General features: G+C 44.8%; 1 protein-coding gene across 3 annotated transcripts in view; it reads left to right on the top strand.

Moving 5' to 3' along the window:
• The window catches only part of LOC124619664 (medium-chain acyl-CoA ligase ACSF2, mitochondrial-like), a 250681-nt gene that overhangs the window by 127406 nt on the left and 104680 nt on the right, over positions 1-18595 (top strand). The window lies entirely within an intron of this gene.

Raw genomic sequence — 18595 nt, forward strand, 5'->3', positions numbered from 1 at the left:
TTTGAATGTTGATGGTTTTCGTAAAGTGTTGAATTTTTGGTGTTTTCATATTTAACCCATCTCCTGTATTACAAATATCGCGCTTGGTCAGATGTGGCAGGTAGCGGGAACTGGATCGGTTGAAGCCTTACTTGGGAGTCATGTAGTCGCGGAGAGCACGTCGAGTTTTACTAGACAATCGAATAAGCAGCTCCAGAATTTTGGCAACCTGGCGTTGGGTGGTCTTGGAATGCACAAGTCTCACAAGCACCTCCATCTGTGTAAATGAGCTAGCGTGATTTTAGCGTACTGTCAATTATCTACTTAAAGAGGCATGTCGCATGATAAAGGCAGTTTGTGTTACAGTGTACAGGCATTCACGTGTTGCGTAGAGGCGCTTCTTGCGGTGGAGTTCATTTTAGCATACATTGAACAAAGTCGGAATTCCCAATATGCTCCAGCTAATTGTAGTGTGGAAGTTCCCAAGCCGTGAAGGCCGAATGTCCGTCACTCTGGAAGACTGTCGACTCCGGAAAGTAGGAGGTTTTCACTTGATCGGCCTGATTTCAGTACTCGACGTGCATAAAAAAAGTCTTCATTGTTTGCAATTACCGTGATAAAGGCAGCAGTGGTGAGATTTGTTGGTCTGGCGACACCGCAGTAGCCATGGTGATTCTGACAGACGATATCAATGGAGCTGTTACTACCCTGTGGACATTTATGTCACATCCATATAATTGATGTTGTCTGTCTCTCCAGTTTCCTGTGGGTTATCTACCTTTCCGACAAGGTGAATTACACCCTTACGCCGCTCAGGTCATAGTAGATAGAATTGCAGCTCTTTACGGGATATAGCTTCCGCTATTTCATCAGTGACAACTCATTTCTCGTGGATACTTACGTATTACCTAAGTATGACAGAATATTTGACTTACTGGAATTGCAGGGACTACTGAAGAACGGGATACAACTAATCGGCTTTGTCCAATGACGTCAGAATTTGCAATAGATGATTTATTACACAGATTTAACTGCAAAGACGAGTGTTCGTAAACAAAGGAACGCAGGAGAGAGAAAACAGATGGTAGACGTATATATTACGTCCGTTAATATTTCGAACATCAAATTAAGTAACAAATTTTGGAGGATACATTTGCCCAACACGTTTACGGAAACATTCAAACGGACAGTATGTATCGGTTACACTATGCCTCCATGAATATTTGTCTAGTGGCTCTGTAGTGTCTAAATGCGTCATTTCCCCCTCCCTACAACAGATTTTATGGATTCTACACTATTGGTACAAGCCCCAGTTGACGAAGATCTGAATTCAGTATTGTGATTGACGACAATATGCTGAAAATCCCTCTTCCCCAAATCCCTATATGAAAAAAAAAACATCAGAAATAACTACAGAATCCTCTGCAACATGATCTTCAATTAATTTGACCAACACTTTTTTCGTTCGATTAGGAATTACTTAAGAAACTACATTATCACATTCTGGTCCTGAAATTATAGCCCCCCAAACCCATAATCCCACCGCAGGTTCCCCCCTGTTGTACTTGGTTTTGCCAAAATGAGACTCATCGATTTCAATTATAATACCTGCCCCCCCCCCCCCAAAGGCCCCTTATACTTTATATATTCCCACAAACTTCCCTACAAAATGAATACCACTCTAAAACGGTACGCCCAATCACAGGACATTCATGCACACACAACCACACAGGATACCTCATGCATCAACAGTATGTAATTTTTTATTACCTCCCTGAAGGCTAGTGTTGATTTCTTAAACCACGTTCCTCGTCTAATTGAGCGCCATAGGCGATCCGTGCTACACCTCCATATGAATAAATCCTGAGTACGACGAGCAGACACACTTATCAGGCGCATATGTCCGCCGCACCCACGACATTGAACGTAATCAGCAAGGAGGCCAGAGATTTGCAAAATTCGAATTGTTCCATCATATCTACGCACAAAGCCTACTTTAAGTCTTGGATATTCATGGGAACAGATAAATACATAGCTACAAACGAAAATCAAAAAGTAAAAATTCTTCTAAATGAAAAACTACTCTTCCACACTATCTCAAACTCGCTAAGAATGAAATTAAGTAGCGAATGAATTGGAAAGTACCAATTATTTAAATAAATGCAAACGAAAAAAATCTCATGCAATGTCTAGCGCTATCTTTTAAAAACGTATTCATGTATTTCAGTTTACAATAATGGCGCTTGTCACAGCAGATAATCGATTTATTACCTATGGCTCGAAAATAAAGCCATTAATATCTGTGAGTAACCTATGACGTCATTGGTCAAAGCCGATGGGTTATGTCCCGTTCTTCGGTTGACCCGAACTGCAAATCGTTACAGCACCCCTTGCGGTGTGGTCATCTTGGAGGGAAAGAAAAAATGCATGAAAGGCCGCTGCAGGCTGCTGTGTTGTATGTGTTGACACTTACGGTATACGAGCTTATGGAATGTCGAGCTACAGTTAAGTTGGCGTTAAAGGTGATCCCTGACAGTAACAGTGGCCTGGCCGCGGCCATGTGAACCAATACTGAGCGATTTTGTAAGCATCTCTATGGCAACGCATCAACGTTGTCATAACTCTGTAGACGACTATTGTTTTCGCCTGCAGCCGTTAGTGCTTCGCTATTAGAAGCTGGCAACACTGCTGCAAGCTGCAGGAATCTTCTTAACGTCGTCTTAACTAAAGAGTGGATACTGTATTGGGGTCTTCCTAGTAAAGAGACCACGTAGTTCTTAATCGGATAAAATAAACTTACAATGAAGGCTTTCACGACCGGATGGTACTGTTGTTGATAATTCTTCCGGGTTAAATGGCACTCAGCAGGACTCAGCAGGACCAGCCATACCTTTGAAGATGTCCAATGTAGTATTGGACGAAACGTTAGGAATAGAAGAATTCCATGGACCACGGCCATATAACCTGGAAGAATTATCAACAACATAAAATAAACTGATGTAAAACTGATTTTGGTAGAACCTGTTGGGAGTGGCATGGGGACATTATGGTTCATTGTTTATACCGTCTGATCAAAAACATTTGAATACCTATGGACATTAATATCGAATGTGTCCGCCTTTCACTCTTATGACGACTTGACCTCTACTAGGGACGCTTTCAGTGAGGTGTCTGAATATCTGCAGAGGAATGACAGCTCATTCTTCCTCAAGAGCCGAAACCACTGAAGATAGTGATGTTGGACACTGGGATCTGGAGCAAAATCGACATTCCAAGTCACACCAGAGATGTTCGCTTGTGTTCAGGTCGCGTCTCCGGACAGGCCAGTTTATTTCAGGAATGTCATTGATCACAAATCATTGCCTCAGAAATACCGCTTTATAGCAGGTTTCATTGTCTTCTGACACCATCATCGTACCTGAAGAGTTGCTCTGCTGGGCGCAGAACACAGTGCTATATAATGTGTTCACATCCTTCTGAATTTAGCGTTTCCTTAAGCTCAAGAAAGAGACCAAACTCTAACCACAGAAAAATCACCCTCATACTATAACACAACCTCCTGTTGGCACTACATCGGATCTCCACAGTCTGTAGCGTGGGTCACCACTCCAAACCGCTGACTTCCAGTCATCCAGTGTCACGTGGCGCCGCTCTTTACGCCACCTCAAGCCTAGCTTAGCCTTGGCTACAGAAATGTCTGATTTATGAGTAGCTATTCGGATCACTGTACCCAATTGTTTTTATCTCCCTACCTACAGTCTTTGCGCTAGCTGGGCAGTTGACAGCACTTTGGAACTCACGAGTGAGTCCTTCTGCTGATGTCATGCGATTTTGTACATTCACCCTTCGCAATGCTCGACGGACCCTGTCCGTCAGTAAACGGGGTCTTCCTGGTTTTGATTTATTGAAACGTCACTTTCTGTCCTTGAGGTGGTCTTTTTATAGTGATTTTATTTTGCAATGAGGCGTTCTGGAGTTCGGCAGCGGTCGAGCAATCTGCCTGCTACATTTACGAACTCAGCAAAAAAAGGAAAACTCTCCGAGAGATTTCACGCCTTCAAAAGAAAAAAAAATGTTTATAAAATTTTCAATAATGATGGGTCGCCTGTTCAGAGTCCTGAAGTTGATAGAAGTAAGTTAAATGGATCACTTTTAATTAATCTATTTTATTTCGTCGATGAAGAATATACACTATAATCTGAGGTCAATGATATTCTTAAAAATGTAGAATTTGTTATAAGAATGGTATAATAAGAAAAAGCTAGCTTGAAACTAAAAATCGTGGAATCTTAATTAACGACGAAATGCTTAAAGGGTGATAAACTTGGGTGCGCTATACCGTTAAACTACACACGTCAAGAAAAGTTTTGCGTCACCTCGGTTCCGAGAGTTCCGGAACCTGTACAAAAAATTGGAATAGAGATTAACCTAAACATCATTTCCGCCCTATTTATTGCTCATGAAAACCACACATTACATGTTGTGCCACCAAGCAGCGAGACCTTCAGAGGTGGTGGTCCAGACTGCTGTACACGCCTGTACCTCTAATACCTAGTAGCACGTCCTCTTACATTGATGCATGCCTGTATTTGTTGTGGCATACTGTCCACAAGTTCATCAAGGCACTGTTGATCCAGATTGTCCCACTCCTCAACGGCTATTGGGCGTAGATCCTTAAGGGTGGGTGGTGCGTCACATCGTCCATAAACAGCCCTTTTCAATCTATCCCAGGCATGTTCGATAGGGTTAATTTCTGGAGAACATGCTGGCCACTCTAGTCGAGCGATGATGTTATCCTGAAGGAAGTCATTCACAAGATGCGCACGATGGGGGTGCGAATTGTCGTCCACGAAGACGAATGCCAATATACTACCGATATGGTTGCACTATCGGTCGGAGGATGGCATTCATGCATCGTACAGCCGTTACGGCGCCTTCCATGTGCACCAGAGGCGTACGTCGGCCCCACATAATGCCACCCCAAACAGCAAGAAACTTCCACCTTGCTGCACTCGCTGGACAGTGTGTCTAAGGCGTTCAACCTGATCTGACTGCCTCCAAACACGTCTCCGACGATTGTCTGGTTGAAGGCATATGCGACACTCATCGGTGAAGAGAACGTGATGCCAGTCCTGAGCGGTCAATTCGGCATGTTGTTGGGCCTATCTGTACCACGCTGCATGGTGTCGATGTTGCAATGATGGACCTCTCCACGAACGTCGGGAGTGAAGTTGCACATCATGCAGCCTACTAAGCACATTTTGAGTCGTAACACGACGTCCTGTGGCTGCACGAAATACATTATTCAACATGGTGGCGTTGCTGTCAGGGTTCCTCCGAGTCACAATCCGTAGGTAGCGGTCATCCACTGCAGTAATAGCCCTTGGGCGGCCTGAGCGAGGTATGTCATCGATAGTTCCTGTCTCTCTGTATCTCCTCCATGTCCAGACAACATTGCTTTGGTTCACTCCGAGACGCCTTGACACTTTCCTTGTTGAGAGTCCTTCCTGGCACAAAGTAACAATGCGGACGCGATCGAACCGCGGTATTGACCGTCTAGGCATAGTTGAACTACAGACAAGACGAGCCCAGTACCTCCTTTCTGGTGGAATGGCTGGAAGTAAACGGCTGTCGGACCCCCTCCGTCTAAATGGTTCAAATGGCTCTGAGCACTATGGGACTTAACATCTGTGGTCATCAGTCCCCTAGAACTTAGAACTACTTAAACCTAACTAACCTAAGGACAACACACACATCCATGCCCGAGGCAGGATTCGAACCTGCGACCGTAGTAGTCGCGCGGTTCCGGACTGAGCGCCTGAACCGCTAGACCACCGCGGCCGGCCCCCTCCGTCTAATGGGCGCTGCTCATGCATAGTTGTTTACATCTTTGGGCGGGTTTAGTGATAGCTCTGAACAGTCAAAGTCTGTGATACAATACCCACAGTCAACGTCTGTCTCCAGGAGTTCTGGGAACCGGGGTGATGCAAAACTTGTTTTGAAGTGTGTAATTACAACAAAGACTCTTCACAGAGAAGAACGATTTATCAAAGGAGACAGTTGATCGCGATTATTTGAAAAACAAGTAAATTGTTATAGATAATACGGCAATTATATGTGAACAATTGAAACTAATAACAAGGAAGACTGATAGTGGAATTTCAGTTGGTTTTCCAGCAGGTCTGAGCAGTTCACAAATGCAGTGAAAGGAAACTGTTGAATACAGTACTAAATCCAACTCTAAATTATTACAAATGCAACACAAGGACAAGCAGGTTGCGATTTAATTAGAGGTAAAAGGACTCCGCTGCTGCGAAACTGTGACACTTACTGAAACAGCAGAACGGACCTCGCGGTCCCACGCGTCGTTCTCCGCCCTAGCTGCTGCCACACTGTCCACACTCTCGCCGCGTCCTCGAGGGAGGAGAGTATCACAACTACCAGCCTGACAACCCAGGATTTTGTCTTTCCAGTAAAAATCACAAGGCAGAAACTGCTAAAATTCTCGAATAGCAACCACTGTGTTTTCATTAGTTGTCTGAAGGTTGGCACACCGATTGCTATCGCTCATTGGATAAGCAAAAAAAAGGGGGTGGGCGGCTGCTAGAGCTCCCAGAATACGAGAAGTTCTCACGCTGTGGAAGCATTGAATGGCGTAGTCACATACGAAGGGCGATTGAAAAGTCCGTGCAAAGTCCGAGAGATGGCACCACCGACGCGTGTCGACGTCATGTTTAGTTAGTAGCATCTTTGGAAAGAACGCACACCAAGTTTCACCCATATTGGTCTATTTCTTTGTGTCTGGCATTCGTGTGATACAAGGAAATCGAGGGATTGTCAAAAAATGGACAAAAAAGAATTTCGTGTCGTGATTAAACATTACTTTATGAAAGGTAAAACGCCTCAGGAGACTAAAGAGAAGCATGATAAATATTACAGTGACTCTGCACCTTCGATTAGAACAGTTTATAAGTGGTTTCAAAATTTTCGGAGTGGTCATATGGGCACAAGTGATGCTGAACGTTCTGGACGCCCTGTGGAGGTTATGACTCCAGAAATCATTGATAAAATCCACGATATGGTGATGGATGACAGAAGAGTTAAGGTGCGTGAGATTGCTAGTGCTGTGGGCATATAGAATGAACGGCTACATAATATTTTGCGTAAACATTTGGACATAAGAAAGCTATCCGCAAGATGGGTTCCGCGATTGCTCACTCTTGACCATAAACAGATTCGTGTGAAGTGTTGCAAGGATGGTTTGCAACTGTTCAGAAAGAATCCACAGGAGTTTAAGCGTCGTTGCATCACTGCGGATGAAACATCGATACATTACTATACTCCTGAGATCAAACAACAATCTAAACAATGGGTTAGGAAGGCAGAATCTGCACCAAAAAAAGGCGAAGACCATTCCTTCGCCCGGAAAGGTTATGGCGACTGTCTTTTGGGATTCGCAAGGGATTGATTGATGTCGTGTGACTAGAACCTCCCGTCGGCTAGACCGTTCGCCGGCTGCAAGTCTTTTGGTTTGACACCACTTCAGCGACTTGCGCGTCGATGGGAATGAAACGATGATGATTAGGCCAACACAATACCCAGTCGCTGAGTAGAGAAAAATCTCCGACCCAGCCAGGAATCGAACCCTGGCCCTTAGGATTGACATTCTGTCGCACTGACCACTCAGCTACCACGGACGGACTTCCGCAAGCGCTTACCCTTATCGACTATCTGGAAAAAGGTAAAACTATTACAGTTGCATATTATTCATCGTTATTGGACCGTTTGAAAACCGAGCTGCAAGGAAAACGCCTGTGACTGGACAGCAAAAAAAGTCCTTTTCCATCACGACAATGCACCAGCACACACCTCAGCAGTTGTGGTCGTAAAATTAATGGAAGTAGGATTCCAGCTCGTTTCACAACCCCACTATTCTCCAGACTTGGTTCCCTCGGACTACTATTTGTTCCCCAATTTGAAGAGATGGCTGATGGGACAAAGATTTTATTCAAACGAGGAGATGATTGGACCAACTAATAGCTATTTTGCAGACTTGGACAATTCCTATTATTTGGAAGGGATCAACAAATTAGAACAGCGTTGGATGAAGTGTATAAGTCTAAAAGGAGACTATGTCGAAAAATAAAAAAGGTTTACCCCAAACACGTAAGTAGTTTTTATTTTTGCCCCTCGTACTTCAGTGCCCTGCAGGGAGAGCAGATTCATCAAGCTTATGAACACATGCGGGACTCAACGGAACTTCTTAATTTGAATGGGCGCGCTCTGTCTTGCCGACAAACGAGAGCGGTCACAGCCGTCCTGTGAGTTCTTATTGTTTCGTGGCTGTTGACAAGCGTTAGGGAAAGAGCCCTGTGTTCCAAAGCGATCAGTCATCCCAGGCACGATTCTGACGCGCCTGAACTGTTTGATACAAGACAAAACGCTATAACTTGACTCCAACAGTAACTACATGTGTCCGTTCTCCAATCACAGTTAAGAAAAGACAGATATTTTCAGACGGAATAAACATCGCATAGCGACATGTAACAGTTCTGTTACATAGCGGTTAAAGGCGCTGCAGTCTGGAACCGCAAGACCGCTACGGTCGCAGGTTCGAATCCTGCCTCGGGCATGGATGTTTGTGATGTCCTTAGGTTAGTTAGGTTTAACTAGTTCTAAGTTCTAGGGGACTAATGACCTCAGCAGTTGAGTCCCATAGTGCTCAGAGCCATTTGAACCATTTTTGTTACATAGCTGTGGTTGTTTCTTCTCGTTTCCATTTCACAGTCCCATCACCAACAGTCGACTTGGGCAGCTTTAGAAGGGTTGAAACGTTCCTCACGGATCTGTTACTCAGGTGATATCCAATGACTACTTCACGTTCGAAGTCACTGATCTCTCCTGACCTAGCCATTCTGTTGTTAACTGCTTCTCTACTGACAACACAAAACTCCCCGCCACCTTTTGTATTGGCGGATCCGTCTCTTGGTAATCGAGTTTACAATACCGCATCACACAGCGTATCAACATACTTCTGAACAGATTGCGTATATGGAACGAGGTCAGTTCGTTGGTAATGTAGTCCTGATGTGGAAGGGCATGGTGCCGGTGGTAAGTGAAATACTTTGAACCTCCAAAGTTTCTGAGGGAAGACACCATAAGCACATATGCATTGCAGCAAACGTTCTCTTCATGGACGATAACGCCCATAGCCATCGTAACGAATGTATTTCTGACAAATAAAAACAGCCACCGCACTGGCTGGCTGTCCGGATATGCCTCCTATAGAGCACGTCTGTGGTGCACTGAGGAGCGAAAGGGGAAATTACACCCGACCAGCCACGTCTATCAATCTCCCGAAAGTCCATTCATTTCTACTCGTAAATAGTGTAGACTTTAATTAAAGGTCTGCACCCTCTCCCTTCGGATCAAAAACAAAAAAAAAAAGGTTCAAATTACTGTGAGCACTATGGGACTTAACTGTTGAGGTCATCAGTCCCCAGTCCCCTAGAACTCAGAACTACTTAAACCTAACTAACCTAAGGACATCACACACATCCATGCCCGAGGCAGGATTCGAACCTGCGACCGTAGCGGTCACGCGGTTCCAGACTGTAGCGCCTAGAACCGCTCGGCCTCACCGGCCGGCCCCTTCAGATCATTCGACGTCGATGGCAAGCCTAACCACATCTCCTAAACTGCTGCATTAGTGCGAAAGGAGTTTTCTCTTTACTTTCAGCACTCTTTATAAATTGTAGTTTTATACTCTTGTATTCCTGAAGTGTGTCAAAGTTTCATCTGATTCTGTGAAAATTCCGACGTCCAGTTCAGGGAATCATGTCTTCGTTATGCTTACCTTCAGGACGCTAGCATGCTACGTTACGCGTTAAAACGGTCATAATTTGTGGTGGTGGTGATTAGTGTTTAACGTCCCGTCGACAACGAGGTCATTAGAGACGGAGCGCAAGCTCGGGTGAGGGAAGGATGGGGAAGGAAATCGGCCGTGCCCTTTCAAAGGAACCATCCCGGCATTTGCCTGAAGCGATTTAGGGAAATCACGGAAAACCTAAATCAGGATGGCCGGAGACGGGATTGAACCGTCGTCCTCCCGAATGCGAGTCCAGTGTGCTAACCACTGCGCCACCTCGCTCGGTGGTCATAATTTGTATGAGGCCCAACTGTTGCAGCCCATATCCTTTCAGATATGCAACCTGGTGGGTAGTCTTGTAGAATTCACCTCGCTGGGCGTTCTGATTCTGCTTCACTTTGCACTACCCGCATTTCAAACCGAATTGCGCCACACGCTGGCATTGTCATCGCAAACGCAGCGCAGTACCTTGGTCTTTGATCTGCTTTCTTGACGCGAGGATACCCATGCTTTTGTGCTCCGAAACTTCATGACAGCGAGCGGACAACACCGTGATGAATCGCTGGTGTCACTCGATGTCTGCGGTATCAGAATTAATTACTCACAAATCAGTATATTTACGAAAATCCAATGGGATTTCACTGATCTGCTTTGACGATACTCCGTTTAGTACGACTAAAACAGATAAAACATTATGACCGATAGAAAATGTGTCGTGAGTGAGCACGCCTTGAATACCTTCCTCGGATTCAAGTAATCTCTACGTGAGCTCACCTCAAACCGTTCCATTGTTGAAGTTAAGGCGTCATCTTCTGAAATAATGTCCGAGAGGCAGCAAAATTTACTACGATGGGAAAACCATAGACTCAGAGAGCATTTCAGAGATGTCATTGCAAAGGGGAAACAATAGACGCCAGTGGATGACATATAACTAAAAAAGATCCAGGAAAGTAATTTAGGAAGCATTATAAAACAACTATTTCAGTTCCTGGAATTCTTTCTACATTCTCTATTGCGACACTTTCCATAGTACTGAGCGAGATGTCGCAGTCATAGCAGGTTCACTCACATTCGAAGGACGATCGTTCAGATCCCTGCCCATTCATACTATTTTAGGTTTTCCTTAAATTTCTTAAATCGCTTAAGACAAATGCTAGGACAGGGCCAAATTCCTTCCATTTCCCTCGCTGCTCCGAGATAGCTCTACGTCTCTCTGTAATGACCTCGTTGTCGTCGGAATGTTGAACCGTAATCATGCCACTCAAAAAAGGTATAACCACAAATTTTAGTTGCTTGCTGGCTGGCAGAGTGCTTTTAATAAAATTGTATCCATACGGATGTTAACGAACTCTCTATTTATTCACACAATAAGAATGACAAAGACAATCGCCAAAGGAGGAAATCTTACATTTTAAGTCCTGCTGATCATTAGGGACGAAGTGCAAACCTGCAAAAGACAGGTACAAAGAAGGAAATCCCGAAATTATTCCATTCGATACAGGAAAATCATGGAAAACCAAAATCTGGATGGCTGTAAGTTGATTTGAATCCCAGTTTCCCTGATTATGAGCCTAGTGGCTTAACCACTCCACCAACCTGCTTGGTGTGGACTGCAGGAACAGGAACACATGTTTATGCACTGGATGTATTTATTTATTGATCAATAAGACAGTCGTGTAAATGGTCAGCATGTTCCCACATTTTCACCGAGGTAGAGCTGATTCTTCCCAGACCATAGAGTGATCGCTATTATGATATATGGAACATACTATAACAATACTCGACACATCTATTTCATACTTTATGATGGCTAATTGCTACTGATTCCGGTAGTTACGTTTTGGTCGACGCCCCTCTGATGACATTCACATAGTACCGTAACGTTCATTGTGTGAACCTCTGTGGAGAAAGGAACCCCCCCCCCCCCCCTCAAACTCTAACAGCAATGTAGAGGCTCTCTAACTATATTGGGGGGGGGGGGGGGGATAACAAGTGGGTTGAATGGAAAGTTGGACTGAGGAGGGAGGTGTGCTACCAGAGTCCGTGCAGTTGTGCAAGGCCACTGTGACAGGGTGGCGTAGTGGTTAGCGCATTTGTGTGGTGAGCAGAAGAGCTTTGCGTCTGCGCGGAGTGGCCGCGCGGTCTCGGGCGCCTTGACACGGTTCACACGGTCCTCCCCCCCCCACCCCCCTCCGAGGTTCGAGTCCTCCTCCTCGGGCATGGGTGTGTGTTGTCTTGTATGTTAGTTTAAGTTAGATTAAGTTGTGAGTAAGCCTAGGGCTCGATGACCTCAGCAGTTTGGTCCCATAGGAACTTAGCACAAATTTCCAAGGAGACCTTAGTTCGAATCCCGGCGTTGGAACAAATTTCTATTCGTCGCTTCAGTCTGCACATATACAGCATAAGTGTTTAAGACTTGAAAATGTCTCTGGAATCTTACAGTTCAATCTTTTATTAAAACACCTATGCCTGGGTTTCAGGCAGGATCCCTCGTTTCATTCAGTGCAGAGGGGCCATTCCAGTACATTTGGAGAGCCTCATCAATGCTCTTTGAGTTTAAAGGGAATGCCAGGTGTGCTGAGGCCTGAATAGGAATTTGGACTGAGGAGGCCGGCATCCTAGGATAGTACGCACAGTTGTGCAAAGCCTCTGTCCCAGGATGCCGTAGTGGTTAGCACATCTGCCCAGCGATCAGAAGGCCCAGATTTCAATCCCGGTTTCGGTGCCAATTTTCATTCATTGCTTCAGTCTGCATATAAACGCCATCGATGTTTGAGACTTGAAAAGGTCTCTGGAACAATATTGTTTCATTTATGATGTATAATAGTAATTCCAGATATACAGAGGAATCGAAATCTGTAAACAGATTTTGAGAGCAGTTGATAATTTAAAATATGTACGTAAAACTCCTGGGTGAAGATCGCTGAAGTTCCTTTATTGATTTCTAGTTTCAACTCAAGTCAGACTAAGGAAGATTGTAGAAAACTGTGCAAGTATGTACGTGACAACAAGAGCGATTCACCTCAGCATATTATGAAGACCTGTAACGCCTGGTAGCTGATGCGTGCTGAATTAAGTAATAATTTTTATTGATCTTAAGATGGCTTGTCAATGAGCTGAAACTAGTAATCAATAAAGGAACTTAAGCGATCTTGACCTAGGATTTTTATCGACGCATTTTAACACAACAGATCGCCTGTCTCCCGACTTGAAATGTCAAATAAAAAGTTGATAGTTCGTTCAAGATAGCGCTAATCGTCAAAAAGATACAAGTTTGAGCAGAGCATCTTCTTAGTTGTGAGAAGCGCACGAATACAGAAAATCCTACATTTCCATTCGATTGAGACTGCGCCAGACCAGGGTATGTCTGAGATAAAAAAGGAAGTGATCAGTTTCTATGGCCCGGCAGTTCAGTTCTAGCCATTCGCCTGCCCAGTAGGTTGTCACTGGCGTTGTTTTATGAGCCCTTAGGTACACTGGTATGTGGCTCCGTTCGGTCTCTAAAAGGACCGCCTACCCTCACTTCAGCCCTAATCTGTGCGAACTTCCTGGGGCTTCCGAGTCAAAGACGTCTGCTACCGTTACTCCCTATAGGCGCTCACGGCTGCGCTGCAGTAGAGTTTAGCTGCTCGTCTGGGCAAGTTTAGTGATACGATGCATGCATGGAGGCATTCCCGAAGGAATATTGCGTCGTACTTCAGAACAACACAGATACTGCAATATCGTGTTTATCTGCCGACGCCTGGCATGCGACGTTCAATTAAAATTGTTGCCCTGCACGGAAAAACACATAATGAATGTACAGATACAAGTTGTAGACACCTAGGTGATGACATATGGGAGTTTGGGCCTAGCCTTCAGTCGTGTTCGAATAGCCTAATGTTAAGGCAGATGCTCTATCTATCTGAGCCACCGAGGACACAGATGGATGGGCAAATATCTATTAGGTACATTACGTATGTAGATTGTGGACAGTTGGGAATGTGGGTCTCACGTGAGGCGTGCAAGGGATAAGTCCCTGCAGTCGTGCTCAGATGGATAGTGCGTCTGCGATGTAAGCAGGAGATCCCAGGCTCGAGTCCTGGTCGGGGCACACATTTTCAGCTGTCCCCATCGAGGTATATCAACAACACCTGTCGGCAGCTGAGGGTTTCAATTAATTATCGTTTAATATTTATCTGTCGTCAAACTCAGGTGGGTTTCCTTTCATTTACAAAATGGATCTGAGCACTATGCGACTTAACTTCTGAGGTCATCAGTCGCCTTGAACTTAGAATTAATTAAACCTAACTAACCTAAGGACATCACACACATCCATGCCCGAGGCAGGAGCTGAACCTGCGAACGCAGCGGTCGCTCGGTTCCAGACTGTAGCGCCTAGAACCGCACAGTCACACCGGCCGGCCTTTCATTTACACCAAGCCGGCTGAAGTGGCCGTGCGGTTAAAGGCGCTGCAGTCTGGAACCGCAAGACCGCTACGGTCGCAGGTTCGAATCCTGCCTCGGGCATGGATGTTTGTGATGTCCTTAGGTTAGTTAGGTTTAGCTAGTTCTAAGTTCTAGGGGACTAATGACCTCAGCCGTTGAGTCCCATAGTGCTCAGAGCCATTTGAACCATTTTCATTTACACCGCCTGGTATTGCGAGAACTGTTCCAGACAGTTTAGGTGTGGTGGCGCATATTACATGCCTCATTCGAATGCAGAAAAGTCTCGATTTATAAGTGGCAATGGTATTAGTAGCAGTAGTAGTAGTAGTTTTATTCACCAGTGAATCACTTTTACGAGATATTGAATACGTCGCGGTATTATAGCTTAGAAACAAAACACGTAATTCATAACGCACAGGCTTTACATACTTAAAGGTGTAGTCTGACAAGGATCGGATAGGTATTCGGCCTTATAGTAGAAATCATCCCAGCAACTGCCTGTAGTTATGTAAGGAAACCGGGCGAGACCTGCACGAGAACAGCCGGACGCAGATTAGGGCCTCCGTCCTCCCGAATGCAAGGCCAATGTGGCTACAACACCACAAACTCATTCGATGTATCCATGGTGTACAGTACTACAGAGTTTACACGTTCTTCCAAAGAACGTCATGTTGTTGGAAGCTAGTGCAACAGTGTTCGTTCCTTTCTCAACACTGAACACGGCACACACTACACATACAATTAGCTAACATCAAGACAATGATGACGATGTTTTCTTTGCATTTCACGTAACACAACTTCCCATTTGCTTGCCTGAAAAATTGAGTCAGTTTTCTTCCATGATGAGTGAGACGTTGAGCTCAGAAACAGAATACTGTGTTAGCATTATCCAATGCAGAGCTTTGGTGTAAAGTTTTCCAGAAAGAAATGGCGGATTTATTTTATTATTATTTTCTTGCATTATACTTTTTTCCAAACTCCTACTCTGTGTTATTCAAGTAATCCTTCACACAATGTATTACTTAAAATGTGCTTGTTAAGTACCTTTGTAAACAAGGAAAGAGATTTTCAAATAGAAAGGTCAAGTAAAGACAACATATCATTTATGAACCGAAATGTACCACAGCAAGAAGATGATTTTCGCTAATAAAGATAATTTTTGTCCCGTAAGCTGCAGCTTTACAACGTCTATAAGATTCATCCACATTAGCATTATAAACTCTGCCTGATTGCTCTATGAAATACCCCTGATAATTTAACTTTACAGTATGTTTCTTCTGCACTTTGTGTTCACCTTTGGCGCTGTGCGTTACAACAAAGATTCTAAGAATAAAAGAGAAAACTGTATGATTACAAGCCAGCATTTTTTCGACTTTTCAACGTGACATGCTTTTTTTCTCCGTAAGTATAAGGGACGATCAAAAAGTTTCTGTTTTACGGCTTTTCTATAGCGTATATGCAATGTAGAGCGACTCCGATGCGGGTATGTAAGCACCGACATGTAGGCAAGGGATTAGTGTGGCATTCATGTCTTTCCGACGTGGGTGATGTTCGAGGGTCGCTCCAAAAGAAATGCACACTATTTTTTTAAATCCATCTTTCATTCTACACGTTTGAAAGTTTTACAGTGTGTAGATACATCCTTCAGGAACAATTATTTCATTTCTCCACATAATTTCCATTCCTCTCAACTGCCTTACGCCATCTTGGAACCAGCGCCTGTATACCCGCACGGTAAAATTCTGGACCAACCTGTTGGAGCCACTGTTTGGCAGCGTGCACGAGGGAGTCATCATCTTCAAACCTTGTTCCACGAAGAGAGTCTTTCAGTTTCCCAAAGAGATGATAGTCACATGGAGCCAGGTCAGGACTGTAAGGCGGGTGCTTCAGTGTTGTACATCTGAGTTTTGTGATTGCTTCCATGGTTTTTTGACTGGGATGTGGCTGTGCATTGTCGTGCAACAGCAAATATCCTGCTTTTGCCGATGTGGTCGAACACGACTCAGTCGAGCTTCAAGTTTCTTCATTGTCGTCACATATGCATCAGAATTTATGGTGGTTCCACTTGGCATGATGTCCACAAGCAAGAGTCCTTCGGAATCGAAAACCACCATAGCCATAACTTTTCCAGCAGAAGGTGTGATTTTGAATTTTTTTCATGGATGAATTTGCATGATGCCAACCATTGATTGCCTCTTCGTCTCTGGTGAAAAATGATGGAGCCATGTCTCATCGGCTGCACAATTCTTCCAAGTAATTCACCTCCACCATTCTCGTACTGTTCCAAAAGTTCGTTGCACACTGTTTTTCTTGTTTCTTTGTGAGCCACTGTCAACATCCTGGGAACCCACCTGGCACAAACCTTTTTTAACGCCAACAATTTCAGTTTTCTGCATACACATCCTTCCCCTATCCCAACGTAGCGTGACAATTCGTTCACTGAGATGCGTCTGTCAGCAGTCACCAATTCGTTAACTCTCTGCACATTGCCTGGAGTGTGTGTAATACGAGGCCTGCCGCTGTGAGGACAATCCTCAAAATTGCCGTGCCCGCTTTCATCACGTAACCTGCTTGTCCACTGACTAATTGTACTGCGATCGACAGCAGCATCTTCATACACCTTGTTCTACCTCTTATGGATGTTTCCCACTTTCTCGTTTTCACAGCACAGGAATTCTATGACAGCGCGTTGCTTCTGACGAACGTCAAGTGTAGTAGCCATCTTGAAGGCATGCTGTGACGGCGCCACTCACGGGAACAGGTTGAACTAAGTTTGAAAACAAGCGGGAAGGATGTATCTACACACTGTAAAACTTTCACACATGCAGAATGAAAACTGTATTTTTACAAAAATAGTGTGCCTTTTTTTTGGATTGGCCCTCGTACAAGATGTTCTAGAACTAATAGCGGAAATAATCCTACATCTACATGTACGTCTGTCAGCTGCAAAATACTATGAAAGGGACGACAGATGATACGTCGCGCTGCACCAGTTGTTAGACCTTTTTCCCGTTTTACTCTTTTGGAGTGACCCTCGTAAATGCGGAAACGTGAACTATGGCAACGTCTTAGCAAATGCCTCTAAACAGGACGAAAGTCCTCTAAATTCTTTTGTTGGCTGCCAAAGGACAAACACCGGTAGACATCTATCGGTGAAGAAGGACGTGTATCCAACTAAGGCGAAACGTCCGGGAAACCTGTGCCAAAGTGTGCTGCTGCTTCACGGTAATGCACAGCACCATAATGCAAATGTCGTAACGCAGATGTTACACCAACTCGGTTGGGATACATTCTAACACCCATTGTATAGACCTGATCTCTCCCAACGCGATATCACGCCTTAGGTCCCTTGAAAAAGGCCTCGAAGGGTCGAAATTCCTGTCAGACGATGTGCAGCAAGCATTTACGGAATTCTTCACGCAGCAGGACACGGTGTTTTATCAGACGGGTATCTTCAATTTGGTGCGTCGATGGGGTGATTGTCTCAATGCTCAGGCGATTTCGCGTGACTGGCATACCAATTTTGGACTGTATGGCATTCGAACGGGAACTTTTTGATCGCTCGTTATATTACACTACTGGCCATTAAAATTGCTAAACCACGAAGATGACGTGCTTCAGACGCGAAATTTAACCGACAGGAAGAAGATGCTGTGATATGCAAATGATTAGCTTTTCAGAGCATTCACAAAAGGTTGGAGCCGGTGGCGACACCTACAACGTGCTGACATGAGGAAAGTTTCCAACCGATTTTTCATACACAAACAGCAGTTGACCGGCTTTGCCTGGTAAAACGTTGTTGTGATGCCTCGTGTAAGGAGGAGAAATGCGTACCATCACGTTTCCCACTTTGATGCAGGTCGGATTGTAGCCTATCGCGACTGCGGTTTATCGTATCGCAGCATTGTTGCTCGCGTTGGTCGAGATCCAATGACTGTTAGCAGAATATGGAATCGGTGGGTTCAGGGGGGTAATACGGAACGCCGTGCTGCATTCCAGCGGCCTCGTATCACTAGCAGTCGAGATGACAACAGGCATCTTATCCGCATGGCTGTAACGGACCGTGCAGCCACGTCTCGATCCCTGAGTCAACAGATGGGGACGTTTGCAAGACAACAACCATCTCCACAATCAGTTCGACGACGTTTGCAGCAGCATGGAGGCCGGCCGGAGTGGCCGTGCGGTTCTATGCGCTACAGTCTGGAACCGCGTGACCACTACGGTCGCAGGTTCGAATCCTGCCTCGGGCATGGATGTGTGTGTTGTCCTTAGGTTAGTCAGGTTTAAGTAGTTCTAAGTTCTAGGGGACTTATGACCTCC

The sequence above is a fragment of the Schistocerca americana genome, chromosome 6 (genome assembly GCF_021461395.2).
Source record: "Schistocerca americana isolate TAMUIC-IGC-003095 chromosome 6, iqSchAmer2.1, whole genome shotgun sequence".
Taxonomy (NCBI): Eukaryota; Metazoa; Arthropoda; class Insecta; order Orthoptera; family Acrididae; genus Schistocerca; species Schistocerca americana.